Source organism: Dermochelys coriacea, chromosome 6 (assembly GCF_009764565.3).
Source record: "Dermochelys coriacea isolate rDerCor1 chromosome 6, rDerCor1.pri.v4, whole genome shotgun sequence".
In the NCBI taxonomy this organism is placed as follows: Eukaryota; Metazoa; Chordata; order Testudines; family Dermochelyidae; genus Dermochelys; species Dermochelys coriacea.
The window spans coordinates 30,933,251-30,946,181 of record NC_050073.1 but is presented as its reverse complement, the minus strand read 5'-3'; the positions used below and the strand labels follow the sequence as shown (position 1 = coordinate 30,946,181).

At 41.9% G+C, this 12,931-nt stretch overlaps 1 protein-coding gene across 8 annotated transcripts in view; it reads left to right on the top strand.

Annotated features, from left to right (window-relative positions):
- The window catches only part of IRAG1 (inositol 1,4,5-triphosphate receptor associated 1), a 137,666-nt gene that overhangs the window by 43,328 nt on the left and 81,407 nt on the right, over window positions 1-12,931 (top strand). For 7 of the 8 annotated variants that reach the window (XM_043517439.1, XM_043517436.1, XM_043517438.1 and 4 more), the window contains exon 5: window positions 10,242-10,344. The exons of the other annotated variant lie outside the window; for it this stretch is intronic. The gene's annotated coding sequence lies outside the window, so the exon portion shown is untranslated. The remainder of the gene's footprint in view (window positions 1-10,241; window positions 10,345-12,931) is intronic. 8 annotated transcript variants of the gene reach the window in all.

Genomic DNA, 12,931 nt, shown 5'->3' with positions numbered 1-12,931 from the left:
CTAAGAAAATTATCAAATTGCCATTTCAGAACTCATCTTTACTGATCTTCCCAACTCAACCTACATGCTAGCCTAAAGTAAAGATGTGATCTGAAGTGCACAATTTTGAGAGTAGTAACATCTAGGCTTCTCCAGTTTGAGAGGAGCGGTGGCAAAAAAATTGGTTCATCAGTAACACTCAGTCAGCAAAGGTGTCTTTATCTGTCTGCATTTATTTGTATTATGCTAATATGTAGGGGCCTAGTCACAGATCAGGCCCCATTGTGCTTGGCACATATAAATGCATAATAAAAAGATGGTCCTTTCCCCAAAGATCTTACAGTCTAAGGCTACATTTACAGTACACTGAGCTAGGGATGTGATTCCCCTGCTCACATACACATAATCATGTTGGCGCTCATCAACCAGCACAAGTATAAATAGCAGTGTAACCCCAGTAGCATGGGTGGAGGTAGCAGAGGCATGGCTTAGCCATGCTGTGTACATACCTGCTGGTTTCAGGTAGGTTTGTATTTGGCACAGCTGGGCAACGCCTCTGATGCCACTCCCCATGCTGTCAAAACTGCACTGCTGTTTATACTCACGCTAGCATGTTGACAGCACAAATGTGTGTACACAAGCAGGAAAGTCACACCGCTAGTTTGTGGTGTAGACATAGCTTCAATATGAGTGTTGTTTGATAGTGGTGTCGAAATCTTTTGCCTTAGAACGCAATCGTGTTGATGCTAAGAGGAGTTTGTCCATGACATTTGAAAGTGACATCTATTATCAGCTCACTTTGGGGAAATAGTAGTGAACCTAACTATTGGGGAAACATAGAAATCATTTTCATAACAGGTAGGTGAGTATATAAATGTTCACAAGCAATTCTCTATCCATTTGTTTCCTCCATCATAATTCAGAAACCATACTGAATAGTTTGTCTTAATTGTCTTTTGAATTAATATTTACCATTCTTATACAGACATCCAGTACAATACAACTCTCTGGATTTTTTTCCAACACAGGGTCATCCTTACCAGACAGATGTGTAACCTGGAAGAAATCAGTTCACAGTATCTCATTTTTGAGAGCATTAAGAATGTTTTTCATTTTTCATTTTGTGATTATTCCCTATATGTCCCAGGAGCAAAGACTTATGTTGTCCTACATAAATTAGCCAGTTTCTGTACAAAATATGTTTGCAGTGTTGTAGCTGTGTTGATCCTGGAATATTAGAGAGACAAGGTGGGTGAGGTAATAGCTGTTATTGGACCAACTTCGGTTGGTGAAAGAAACAAGCTTTCGAGCTCCACAGATCACCAACAGAAGTTGGTCCAATAAAAGGGCAGCCCCTGGGCCAGCAGCAGAAGTTTGGGTGTGTGGGAGAGGGTTAGGGGCTGGGGTGTGGCAGGTGCACTTACCTGGAGTGGTAAACATAGCCTTACTTATGATCACCCCTAGATCTAGATTCCTTCCAAGCCACCCTCCTAAGTGGCACTTGATGACACTGTTTGTCCAAGATCTGTTTCTTAGAATTAGAATGACTAAAAGATCAAAGAAGAGTACACAAAATCAATTAAAGTTTGCAGGGAAAAGATAATGGCAATAAAACAGAGGTGGGCAAACTTTTTGGCCCGAGGGGCCACGGGTGATCACAAAATTGGGGGTTGGGTGAGGGAGGGGGTGAGGGCTCTGGCTGGGGATGCAGGCTCTGAGGTGGGGCCAGAAATGAGGAGTTCAGGGTGTGGGAAGGGGCTCAGGGCTGGGTCAGGGGGTTGGGGTCGGGGAGAGAGGGCTCCGACGGCAGTGCGGGCTCTGGTGTGCAGGAGGGTGGGACCGAGAGGTTCGGAGAGTGGGAAGGCTGTGGCAAAGTGTTGGGGCATGGGAAGGGGTTGAGGTGCTGACTCCAGATGGCACTTATCTCAAGCAGCTCCTGGAAGCAGCGGCATGTCCTACACGGAGGTGCGGCCAGGCAACTCTGCGCACTGCCCTGTCCACAGCTGCCACCCCTGCAGCTCCCATTGGCCCCATTTGCTGGCCAATGGGAGCTGCAGGGGCAACGCTTGGGGCTGGGGCAGCGCACGGAGCCCCCGACGTCCCCTATGCATAGGAGCTGGAGGTGGAACATGCTGCTGCTTCCGGGAGCCATGCGGAGCAATCCCCCAACCCCACTTCCCAGCAGGAGCTTGAGGGCTGGATTAAAATGTTTGAAGGGCCCAGTGCAACCCCGGGGCCATAGTTTGCCCACCCCTGCAATAAAAGGGAGGCCTTCATGGACAGAGGACAGTTCTCTCGGATGGACTTCATCTGAATAAGGAAGGAAATAGACTTTTAGGATGGAGGCTGCCACAACTGATGAAGAGAACTTTAAACTAGGAATTTGGGGGAGATGGTTGGGAGATGTCCAGGTAATCTCCACGCCGGATTTTAGCATTGAGAGGGAAGAAAACAAAGTAAGAAAGGATACAGCCATGGGTAGGAGAATGGGAGGAAGGGCAGTGTAGATACCAGTCTAATAGGTCATACTGGCTGTAGAATGACCGTGCCTAATTGGGTACAGAATGTGAGTGAGGTCAAACAGCAAAAATTAAGATGTTTGTACACCAATGCGAGGAGCCTAGGTAACAAAATGGAGGAACTAGAGCTACTGCTGCCATTTTAGAATTGGTTTTGGTGAGTAGTGAGGACCTCATAGAAGAAATGGTTGTAGGGGACAATCTTGGTTCAAGTAATCATGAGCTAATTCAGTTCAAACTGAATGGAAGGACAAACAAAAATAAATCTGTGATAGGGTTTTTGATTTCAAAAGGGCTGACTTCCAAAAATTAAGGAAATTAGTTAGGGAAGTGGATTGGACTGAAGAACTTGGATCTAAAGGCAGAGGAGGCCTGGGATTACTTTAAGTCAAAGCTGCAGAAGCTATCGGAAACCTGCATCCCAAGAAAGGGGAAAAAATTCGTAGGCAGGAGTTGTAGACCAAGCTGGATGAGGAAGCATCTCAGAGAGGTGATTAAGAAAAAGCAGAAAGTATACAGGGAGTGGAAGATGGGAGGGATCAGCAAGGAAAGCTACCTTATTGAGATCAGAACGTGTAGGGATAAAGTGAGACAGGCTAAAAGTCAAGTAGAGTTGGACCTTGCAAAAGGAATTAAAACCAATAGTAAAAGGTTCTATAGCCATATAAATAAGAAGAAAACTAAGAAAGAAGAAGTGGGGCCACTAAACACTTAGGATGGAGAGGTGGATAAGGATAATCTAGGCATGGCCCAATATCTAAACAAATACTTTGCCTCAGTCTTTAATAAGGCTAATGAAGATCTTAGGGATAATGGTAGCATGACAAATGGGAATGAGGATATGGACATAGATATTACCATATCTGAGGTAGAAGCGAAACTCGAACAACTTAATGGGACTAAATTGGGGGGGCCAGATAATCTTCATCCAAGAATATTAAAGGAATTGGCACCTGAAATTGCAAGCCCATTAGCAAGAATTTTTAATGAATCTGTAAACCCAGGGGTTGTACCATATAATTGGAGAACTGCTAACTTAGTTCCTATTTTTAAGAAAGGGAAAAAAAGTGAACCGGGTAACTACAGGCCTGTTAGTTTGACATCTGTAGTATGCAAGGTCTTGGAAAAAATTTTGAAGGAAAAAGTAGTTAAGGACATTGAGGTCAATGGTAAATGGGACAAAATACAACATGGTTTTACAAAAGGTAGATCGTGCCAAACCAACCTGATCTCCTTCTTTGAGAAAGTAACTGATTTTTAGACAAAAGAAATGCAGTGGATCTAATTTACCTAGATTTCAGTAAGGCATTTGATACTCTGCCACATGGGGAATTATTAGTTAAATTGGAAAAGAGGGGGATCAATATGAAAATTGAAAGGTGTATAAGGAATTGGTTAACAGGGAGACTACAGCGGGTCATACTGAAAGGTGAACTGTCAGGCTGGAGGGAGGTTACCAGTGGAGTTCCTCAGGGATCGGTTTTGGGACCAATCTTATTTAATCTTTTTATTACTGACCTTGGCACAAAAAGTGGGAGTGTGCTAATAAAGTTTGCGGATGATACAAAGCTGGGAGGTATTGCCAATTTAGAGAGAGACCGGGATATCATACAGGAAGATTTGGATGACCTTGTAAACTGGAGTAATAGTAATAGAATGAAAGTTAATAGTGGGAAGTGTAAGGTCATGCATTTAGGGATTAATAACAAGAATTTTAGTTATAAGCTGGGGACGCATCAATTAGAAGTAACAAGGAGGAGAAGGACCTTGGAGTATTGTTTGATCACTATTTTTAATCACATAGGATTACTATGAGCCGCCAATGTGATATGGCCGTGAAAAAAGCTAATGCGGTCTTGGGATGCATCAGGCGAGGTATTTTCAGTAGAGATAAGGAGGTTTTAGTACCGTTATACAATGCACTGGTGAGACCTCACCTGGAATACTGTGTGGAATTCTGGTCTCCCATGTTTAAGAAGGATGAATTCAAACTGGAACAGGTACAGAGAAGGACTGCTACGATGATCCAAGGAATGGAAAACATGTCTTATGAAAGGAGACCCAAGGAGCTTGGCTTGTTTAGCCTAACCAAAAGAAAGTTGAGGGGAGATATGATTGCTCTCTATAAATATATCAGAGGGATAAATACAGAGAGGGAGATGAATTATTTAAGCTCGGTACCAATGTGGACACAAGAACAAATGGATATAAACTGGTCATCAGGAAGTTTAGACTTGTAATTAGACGAAGGTTTCTAACCATCAGAGGAGTGAAGTTTTGGAATAGCCTTCCAAGGGAAGCAGTGCGGTCAAAGACCTATCTGGCTTCAAGATTAAACTCGATAAGCTTATGGAGGAGATGGTATGATGGGATAACATGATTTTGGAAATTAATTGATCTTTAAATATTCATGGTAAATAGGCCCAATGGCCTGTGATGGGATGTTAGATGAGGTGGGATCTGAGTTACTACAGAGAATTCTTTCCTGGATAGCTGGCTGGTGAATCTTGCCCATATGCTCAGGGTTCAGCTGATCGCCATATTTGAGGTCAGGAAGGAATTTTCCTCCAGGGCAGATTGGAAGAAGCCCTGGAGGTTTTTCCCCTTCCTCTGTAGCATGGGGCACGGGTCACTTGTTGGAGGATTCTCTGCACCTTGAAGCCTTTAAACCATGATTTGAGGACTTCAATAGCTGAGACATAGGTGAGAGGTTTATCGCAGGAGTGGGTGGGTGAGATTCTGTGGCCTGCATTGTGCCTGAGGTCAGATTAGATGATCATAATGGTCCCTTCTGACTTTAATATCTATCTATGAGAAAAGGTGAGATAAGCATAAATGAATTAATAATCATGTGGCAAGGATAAAAGAGCATAGGAACACATAACATCTACAGCTATTAAAGTGGTGTAACACATGAAGCAGAGAGAAGAACTGATGATGTATGACTAGGATAGGCTGAACTTAAGAGGAGAAAAATTCTGCATGAATATCTGAAAGAGCTTCCCTACAGCACAGTCTATGAGGCTATGGCATAGTAGCAATCTAAGGTCCTAATCCTGCAGTGGAAGTACTTGCATGCATATGTTTGTTCACATGTGCACAAGTCTATTGTGGTGGCTGTAAAAGAGAAAATACAATTCTTTATGAAGTAGTTCATCTACAGTGGCCCAAATCTTGAGGTCTTTAGTCAGTTTTGACTCAGTCCGTTCTTCGACAAACTTCTACTGAAGCTAATATGAGTTTGCTTGAGTAACGTCTAAGTAATAATTGAGAGTTTTGTTGTGTCCCCAAAATCTATACATCGATCTCCTTCTTCTGCATGATCACCCTCTTCTCACTTGGCTCCCTGGTAATATCCTTCCACCTTCCCTTTCCTTGGATTTTCTGTTAGGTTGAGCAATCTGTCCAGGTACTTGGAGGGCAATGAGAGAAAAAGGAAGACTGGGTTTGCCGGAGTGGGAGGATGCAAATGTTTTCTCCTATTTTGCCGAGTGGCACTTGTTGCTATATTAGTTCCATAGCACTCGTCTACTGTGGGGATTCCTTCTTAAGGGTGATCCTCGGGACAGCTGCCAGTTTAGCAGTCTTGTGAATAGGGGCAGATGGAGGCAGCCACTGGGGACCCAGATTCGTCATGGAGGCACCAATCTTCCTCTGACCACTTAGAATCTACTGGATTTGTTGTTGGGCCCATGCTGAGCAGGGGAGAGGACCCTGATTTCCTACTATGGAATGATTAAGGAGAAATCTCTGCAAGAAGAACCTTGCAAACATTTCCCCTCTCTGGTTACAGTGTGTATGGTAACACCCATTGTTTCATGTTCTCGATATATATATCTCCCCACTGTATTTTCCACTGAATGCATCCGATGAAGTGAGCTGTAGCTCACAAAAGCTTATGCTCAAATAAATTTGTTAGTCTCTAAGGTGAGACTAACAAGTCCTCCTTTTCTATTTCCCCTTTCATAATTCCCTCTGGGCCAGTTTTCACACACAAGGATATGATCAGACCCTGAGTAAGGCCCTCTGAAGGGTTAAATAGGGTCCAGTGTTTGGACATGTCCATGCTTAATGATAAAGTATCTCACTGGATCTTTGTCATGAACAGATGAGTCAAAAAGAATAGGCAGAATTAATAGAAATGTAGCAGACTGCTATTAAAGATGATTTATGCAAAATCATACACACAGTTCCTATAGTCATTAGTAGAGGGATATGCCAATGACATTAATAGTAGCCTAATCTTCTTCAAATTCGTTGTCTAGCTAAATAAAACACAAACATTGGAAATGGAAAACTTTGGTTCCAGGACTTGTGACTCATTCATAAAAGGTAAAGTCATGCACTATTAACTCCTTACTACCCAAAGCAAAGGGGCCCTGAATTCTTCCAGAGACATTTTTGTAAATGGACCTAGAGATTCCTCCCTTAAAAGAAAACTGCATCCATTTTCCTGAGCATATTGTTCTAGAATTTTGTTCCTTATCCTCACTATTACTAATTCTTTTTAAAATATATATTAATTGCATTTGCCAGTTGAGTCTCCTGTTAGTGGCAGCAAAATGGGGTCTTAATACAAGAGACCACAGACCAGGTTCCAAACTGATTTAGTGCTACTTGAATGAACAAACCTAAATTTTAATGTTTGATACTTAAGCAGAAGTGGCAATATTCAGATAGTTTTCTTCTGATAAACTAGTGTTAAAACGGAATGGAACCTGGCTGACAATTTTTTGTGGAGAATTCCTATTCTGCAGGTGTGATTGCTATTCATTAATCAGCCATAATCCTGTATGATGGGTCTATATTAAAACTATTTTGTGTGTGTAGTAGAATCAATATAGAACATTATGTAAGAGCAAATATTAAACTTGAGGTTTTCATAGGTGCCTAAAGCAGTACAAACCTAACTCTCCTTGAATTTGGGCCCTAAAATATTGTTGCAGAATAAGTTTGTGAATTTCAGTAACAATGGGAGGTTAGGTGCCTAACTCCCTTAGGCACCTATGAAAATCCCAGCCTAAATGCCCAAGTGCCAAGCTGCTAATCTAGTTGCTACTTTACAGCTATACATACCACAAAAAAACCACTGCATTTGGTTCTGTTTTGTGCCGTTGTTGGCAATTTCAGAAGACTGCTGCGGGTCTCTGTGATAGCCTCTATCCTTCATGCCCTTGGAGATTTTTTCAAATATTTTAGAATTTTGTCTTTTGGAACAGAGTTCTGATAGCACGGATTCATCTCCCCATACAGCAATCAGATCCAGTACCTCCCGTTCGGTCCATGCTGAAGCTCTTTTGCGATTCTGGGACTCCATGGTCACCTGTGATGATGAGATCTGCACAGTCACCTGTGCTGATCAGCTTGCCACACTGGCCAAACAGGAAATGAAATTCAAAAGTTCGCAGTGCTTTTCCTGTCTACCTGGCCAGTGCATCCAAGTTCAGAGTACTGTCCAGAGCGGTCACAATGGAGCACTGTGGGATAGCTCCCAGAGGCCAATACTGTCGAATTGCATCCACGCTAACCCAAATTCGACCCTGCAATGTCAATTTCAGCACTAATTCTCTCGTCGGGGAGGAGTACAGAAATTGAATTAAGAGCCAATTAAGTCAACGAAAATGGCTTCGTTGTGTGGACGGGTGCAGGGTTAAATAGATCTAATGCTGCTAAATTCGACCTAAACTCATAGTGTAGACCAGGGTTGAGGGTTATGTTAACTAGAGGTATTCCCTGCAGACCAAAGTGGAGGTACATTGAAGAAGCATTTTGGGAACATTAAACTCTCACTGTCCTTTGCTGTATTTACTTAGTAGAAAAATGAAGAACTCCATTTTCCATCACATTGAATGCATCACTTTTCATCAGGACTAATTTTTTAAGCACTAATGCCTGTAATATTACTCTCCAAACAATCCACCGTATCTACAAATTCTTCAGACTAGTGCAGGCCACCCTTACCTCATTTTTGAAAATACAACCTCCAAAGAATGATACTTTTAGATGCTTTGGAGAATCAGAATACTTTGCTGCCTACCTAATTAAGTTATTTCTTCTTTGTTCAATAACAAGATGGTGGCATATTCTAATTTGTACATAGTATGATGAGCAAAATACTATTCCAGCTGTGGACCTCTCTGTACCTTCACAGAGTTGAACCTTTTCAGTTTATTTCTAAAACAGATGCTTACAAGCTGATTTTATTAAATAGTACAGTAAAAGTTGTGTTATCCAGATCTTTACCAACTGGAAAACTCTATAAACCGGCATTTCTGATCTTCATTGAAAGTTGGGTTTATAGTCCAGTTGGTGCGGGGCCGGCAGGCTCCCTACCTTGCTCCCCAGAAGCGGCGACATGTCCTTGCTGCTCCTAGGCAGAGGAACAGCCATAGGGGCTCCGTGTGCTGCCCCCGCCCCGAGCACTGGCTCCACAGCTCCCATTGGCTAGGAACCATGGCCAATGGGAATTGCCAGGGCAGCACCTATGGGCAGAGGGACAACACTGTAACTGCCTAAAAAAGTCTTGATCCTACCCAGTGGGGTTGAATGGATATTAATGGGGGCAGAATTTGGTTCAGTAAACGTTATCGCAGAATACATTGGTATTGTACAGTATCTATGGAGTTGTTAATTATCTGTGCAGATAAATGATGGCTAATGCAGTTTTAAAATAACTTACAAATTTAAGCACTACTTCAAGTGAAAAATCAACTTTATAACTTTTAAAAAATTACATGCAGTAAAGAAGCACCTTCTATCAATGTCCATGACCTCTTTCTATATATCTATATCTAAAGACTTAAATTGCTAGCAAATGTTAACAAATTGCACTTTTTCTTATTGGAGTAATTACTATTATTAATAGTGTTTTGTAACTGAAAGGCATATCATGCAATACAAATAAATTGGCAGGAAAATTGTGTTTCTGTCTTGCATTAATTTTCACTGAATGAAATAGAGCTATAAACTGTCTTAGGGGTGGGTCTACACTGCAATAAAACACCTATGGCTGGCCTATGGTTGCTGACTTGGGCTTGCAGAGCTCGGGCTGCAGGGCTATCAAATTGCAGTATAGACATTCAGGAGCATTTTACATTCACTTCACACTTGTGTAAAAGAACACACAGTGTGCAGTGCATTTGTGAATCAAATCCTCTGACCTTAAACTTCTTAACACTGGAGGTATGTCTACATTGCAATAAAACATTCATGGGTGGCCCATGTCGGCTGATTTGGGCTCGGGCTCCCAAACCTGAATGCCTACACTGCAATTTTATAGCCCCGCAGCATGAGCCCAGGTCAGCTGACATGGGCCAGCCACAAATGTTTTATTGCAGTGCAGACATATCCTCAGTGTTAAGAAGTTTAAGGTCAGAGGATTTGATTCAAAAATGTGCTGCACCTTGTGCATTCTTTTACACAAGTGTAAAGTGAATGTAAAATGCTCCTTTTCTGATTTGGTAGCAATCTACACTCACCTGTCATTCACTTTTCAGGGGTGCAAATGACTGCACAAGTGCAGGGCAATGGAAAACTGAGCCCACAAGGAGCAATTCAAAAATATTTCATTCAGAAGCCAAGATACTATCCTTGATGAGAACATGGAACTCCCACTACTGCCAATGGGAGTTGCTTGCCTTGATTGGGGGCAGTATATGAACCAAGGAATCTTAAGAAAACAATTTCTAAACTTTGTGTTTATATTTTTGCTCTTTTTCTTATGTATTTGCTGTGATTTGACAGAGCATTTGAGGTCAGCTGTCAGACTAGCAGTGGAGATGGAGTAAAGCATCTTTATTCTAAACCCTTGCTAACACTGTTTTCAGCTGTGACTCAGACAGAGAGGGTAAGTTTACTGATTATACTCTGCTTTCTCTACTGTGGTGAAATGGGTTGCAGAGGGAACAGATCAAAAGCCAAACATTTCTGAATACTTTTTCCTATTATGGAATACAGCTTCTATATCATCATTTCCTGGAGACTGTGTTCTAAGCTACCAAGGGATAGAAGAAAGTTCCCTGTATCCACTGATCTATATCTGACAACAAATTTGAACCCTAAGGAAATCCATTTTACCTAACTATTTTAAGCAGAGGTTGTACAACAACAGACAAGAACTAAACGAAACTTATTTATACTGCATGTCACTCAGTGTGAGAATAAGTAGAATCTGGAGAATAGGGTGTTTGCCTTGTTTAAAACAACTAAATCTTTTATCTTATAGTCCACAAAGTGATTTAACTGAACCGATGTTCTACTCCTCCATCCTTTTCCACTTCACTTGTGGCATTGAGTTAAAAAATAATTTATAGAGGTTTTTATTTGTAACTGATGATTTCGAAGCTGTTGCTGTTACTCTGTGGTTGGTTTTGAAATGGTATTGTGGATCATTTGATTTAATAAAAATAGCAACAATAACATAATGATAGAATCCTTTGGGATGGAAGTAGGTCATACAGAGCCTGATCCAATGCTGTTATGAAGATACTTCCACTGACTTGAATGGACATTTGATCAGGCTCATAGTGCATCCTTCTGAAACATGGCAGGACTAATTTTGTTATTCTTAAACCATCGATGGCTGCCTTGTCCAGCGTTGGATATCTCCAGTGATGGTTATTCCACAGCATCCTTTGGAGGCTTATTTTGTTGTATGTTTTTTATAAAGAGGTTTCTAATATTTAACTTAGAGAGGTAAAGCTAGCAGCTTAATGTCAGCATGAATCAAAAGGTAACCAGCTGGCTCATGTCAAACCAGGGAGCATCTGGCACTCTGCACTACAACCCTGGGACTGTAACCTGGTTTCCATGTGGAGGTTCTGAGCCTTGGTGGTTTCAAGGCTGCACCCTGTCTCCCAATATCCCAAAATAAAAGTCACTTCACCTTCACAGGTGAACTCTGAAGAGTTTCTAGTGATTATTTTCCCTATTGCAGGTTTTCTGTGGGAGGGCAGATCAGATCCTACCATTCTTGCTATAGTGCATTGTTAGTGATTGTCTGTCCTTTGACACTTGAGATTCCACTCCATCCAAGCTCTGCTTATGGGGCCACAGGAGCAACCCCAATCGATGCCAGTGATGTAAGGTCACTCTAGTGAATGATCTGGTGTGAAGGAGATCTGGTTCGCCACTCCTCTCCTCTCCTTCCCACCCGTGACCCAACTTGCCTCTTTTCTTCCCGGACACCCAAGGGAAGGGAGAATGCAGGATGTGTCAGAGATGTCCCCTGCACAGAGCAAATTCTCCACTGGATATCCCCAGTGAGTTTAAGGCCAGTTTGTTGCTTATGTAACACCTCTGCCTTAGTGTACCAGAGAATCTGACCCTGTACGTTTAAAGTGTCTAAATAAAAAAATTGGAATGCTAATGCATGTGTCTTTATTAGGAAGGAAAGTATATGTTCATATTTTGCTAAAATCCTAGGCCCTCTAAAACACTGAGGACGTGTATAGGAGACACAAAAGCACCTCAGTTAGCCAAGGGAGAGTATCCCTGGCATAGTGTTTTCTAGAGATGGGGTTGGGCACCAAAGGAGATGTGACAGGGTCAGGAGAGGGAGTTTTCTTAGTGCTCAGCAATACAGAGATTCTTGGCTGCTCCTGGCTCCAAAGTAGCCCATCAGCAGCCTGAGTAAGGCTCTAATTTTATGCCAGAGGCTGCTCCAGGCCCAGCCACCCAGGATCCAGGCACTGCCATGGTGGCTTAAATTAACCTGTATTCCACCAGCCCCCTAGGCTGTACTTTCTGAGAGGCACAGCACAGAATCAGTCCCTCTGCGTTATATGCAAGAGTGGGTTGGTTTTGTTGTTGTTTTTAATCAAAATAAGGGACTGAACCTTGAGGTGTTTTAATGGTACTGTGCATTGTCTTTTTTTTTTTTTAATTTGAATTTGTTGCTCATCAAAGTAAGACATATTAGGCTAAGTAGGTAGCTGGTAGTATGAAAGATTTCACATCTAGCAGTGTAGCAGGCATGACTCTGTCCTGGCCTGAAATAATTCCTGATATTTTAGCCCCAGGGTTCTCTTGAGTACTTGTCTGTCAACTATGCCAAATTATATGGTGATGTGTTTCTATGTCTACTGAGAATTAGGTAAAACAACCAAATTCATTTTTCTTTGTGACCAAAGAAAGGACTGAATCCATCTTTTATGTAGTAATGTGCTCAAGCTCTAAAGCTTTTTTGGATTCAATTTTTCACCAAGTTCAGAGGTTGCTCAGATCGCAGGATTTTGTTCGATCCTATGTCTCCAGAGATGAAAAATAAGGGTTTGTTTACATTATAGGATAATACCCTTTAGTGACTTCTAAAGGACACTAACATGTTGTGGACTAATTGGTCCATGTGCACTAAAGGTTCTGTAGTGTGCTTTAACCTAGCACTAAGAAAAGGAGTACTTGTGGCACCTTAGAGACTAACAAATTTATTAGAG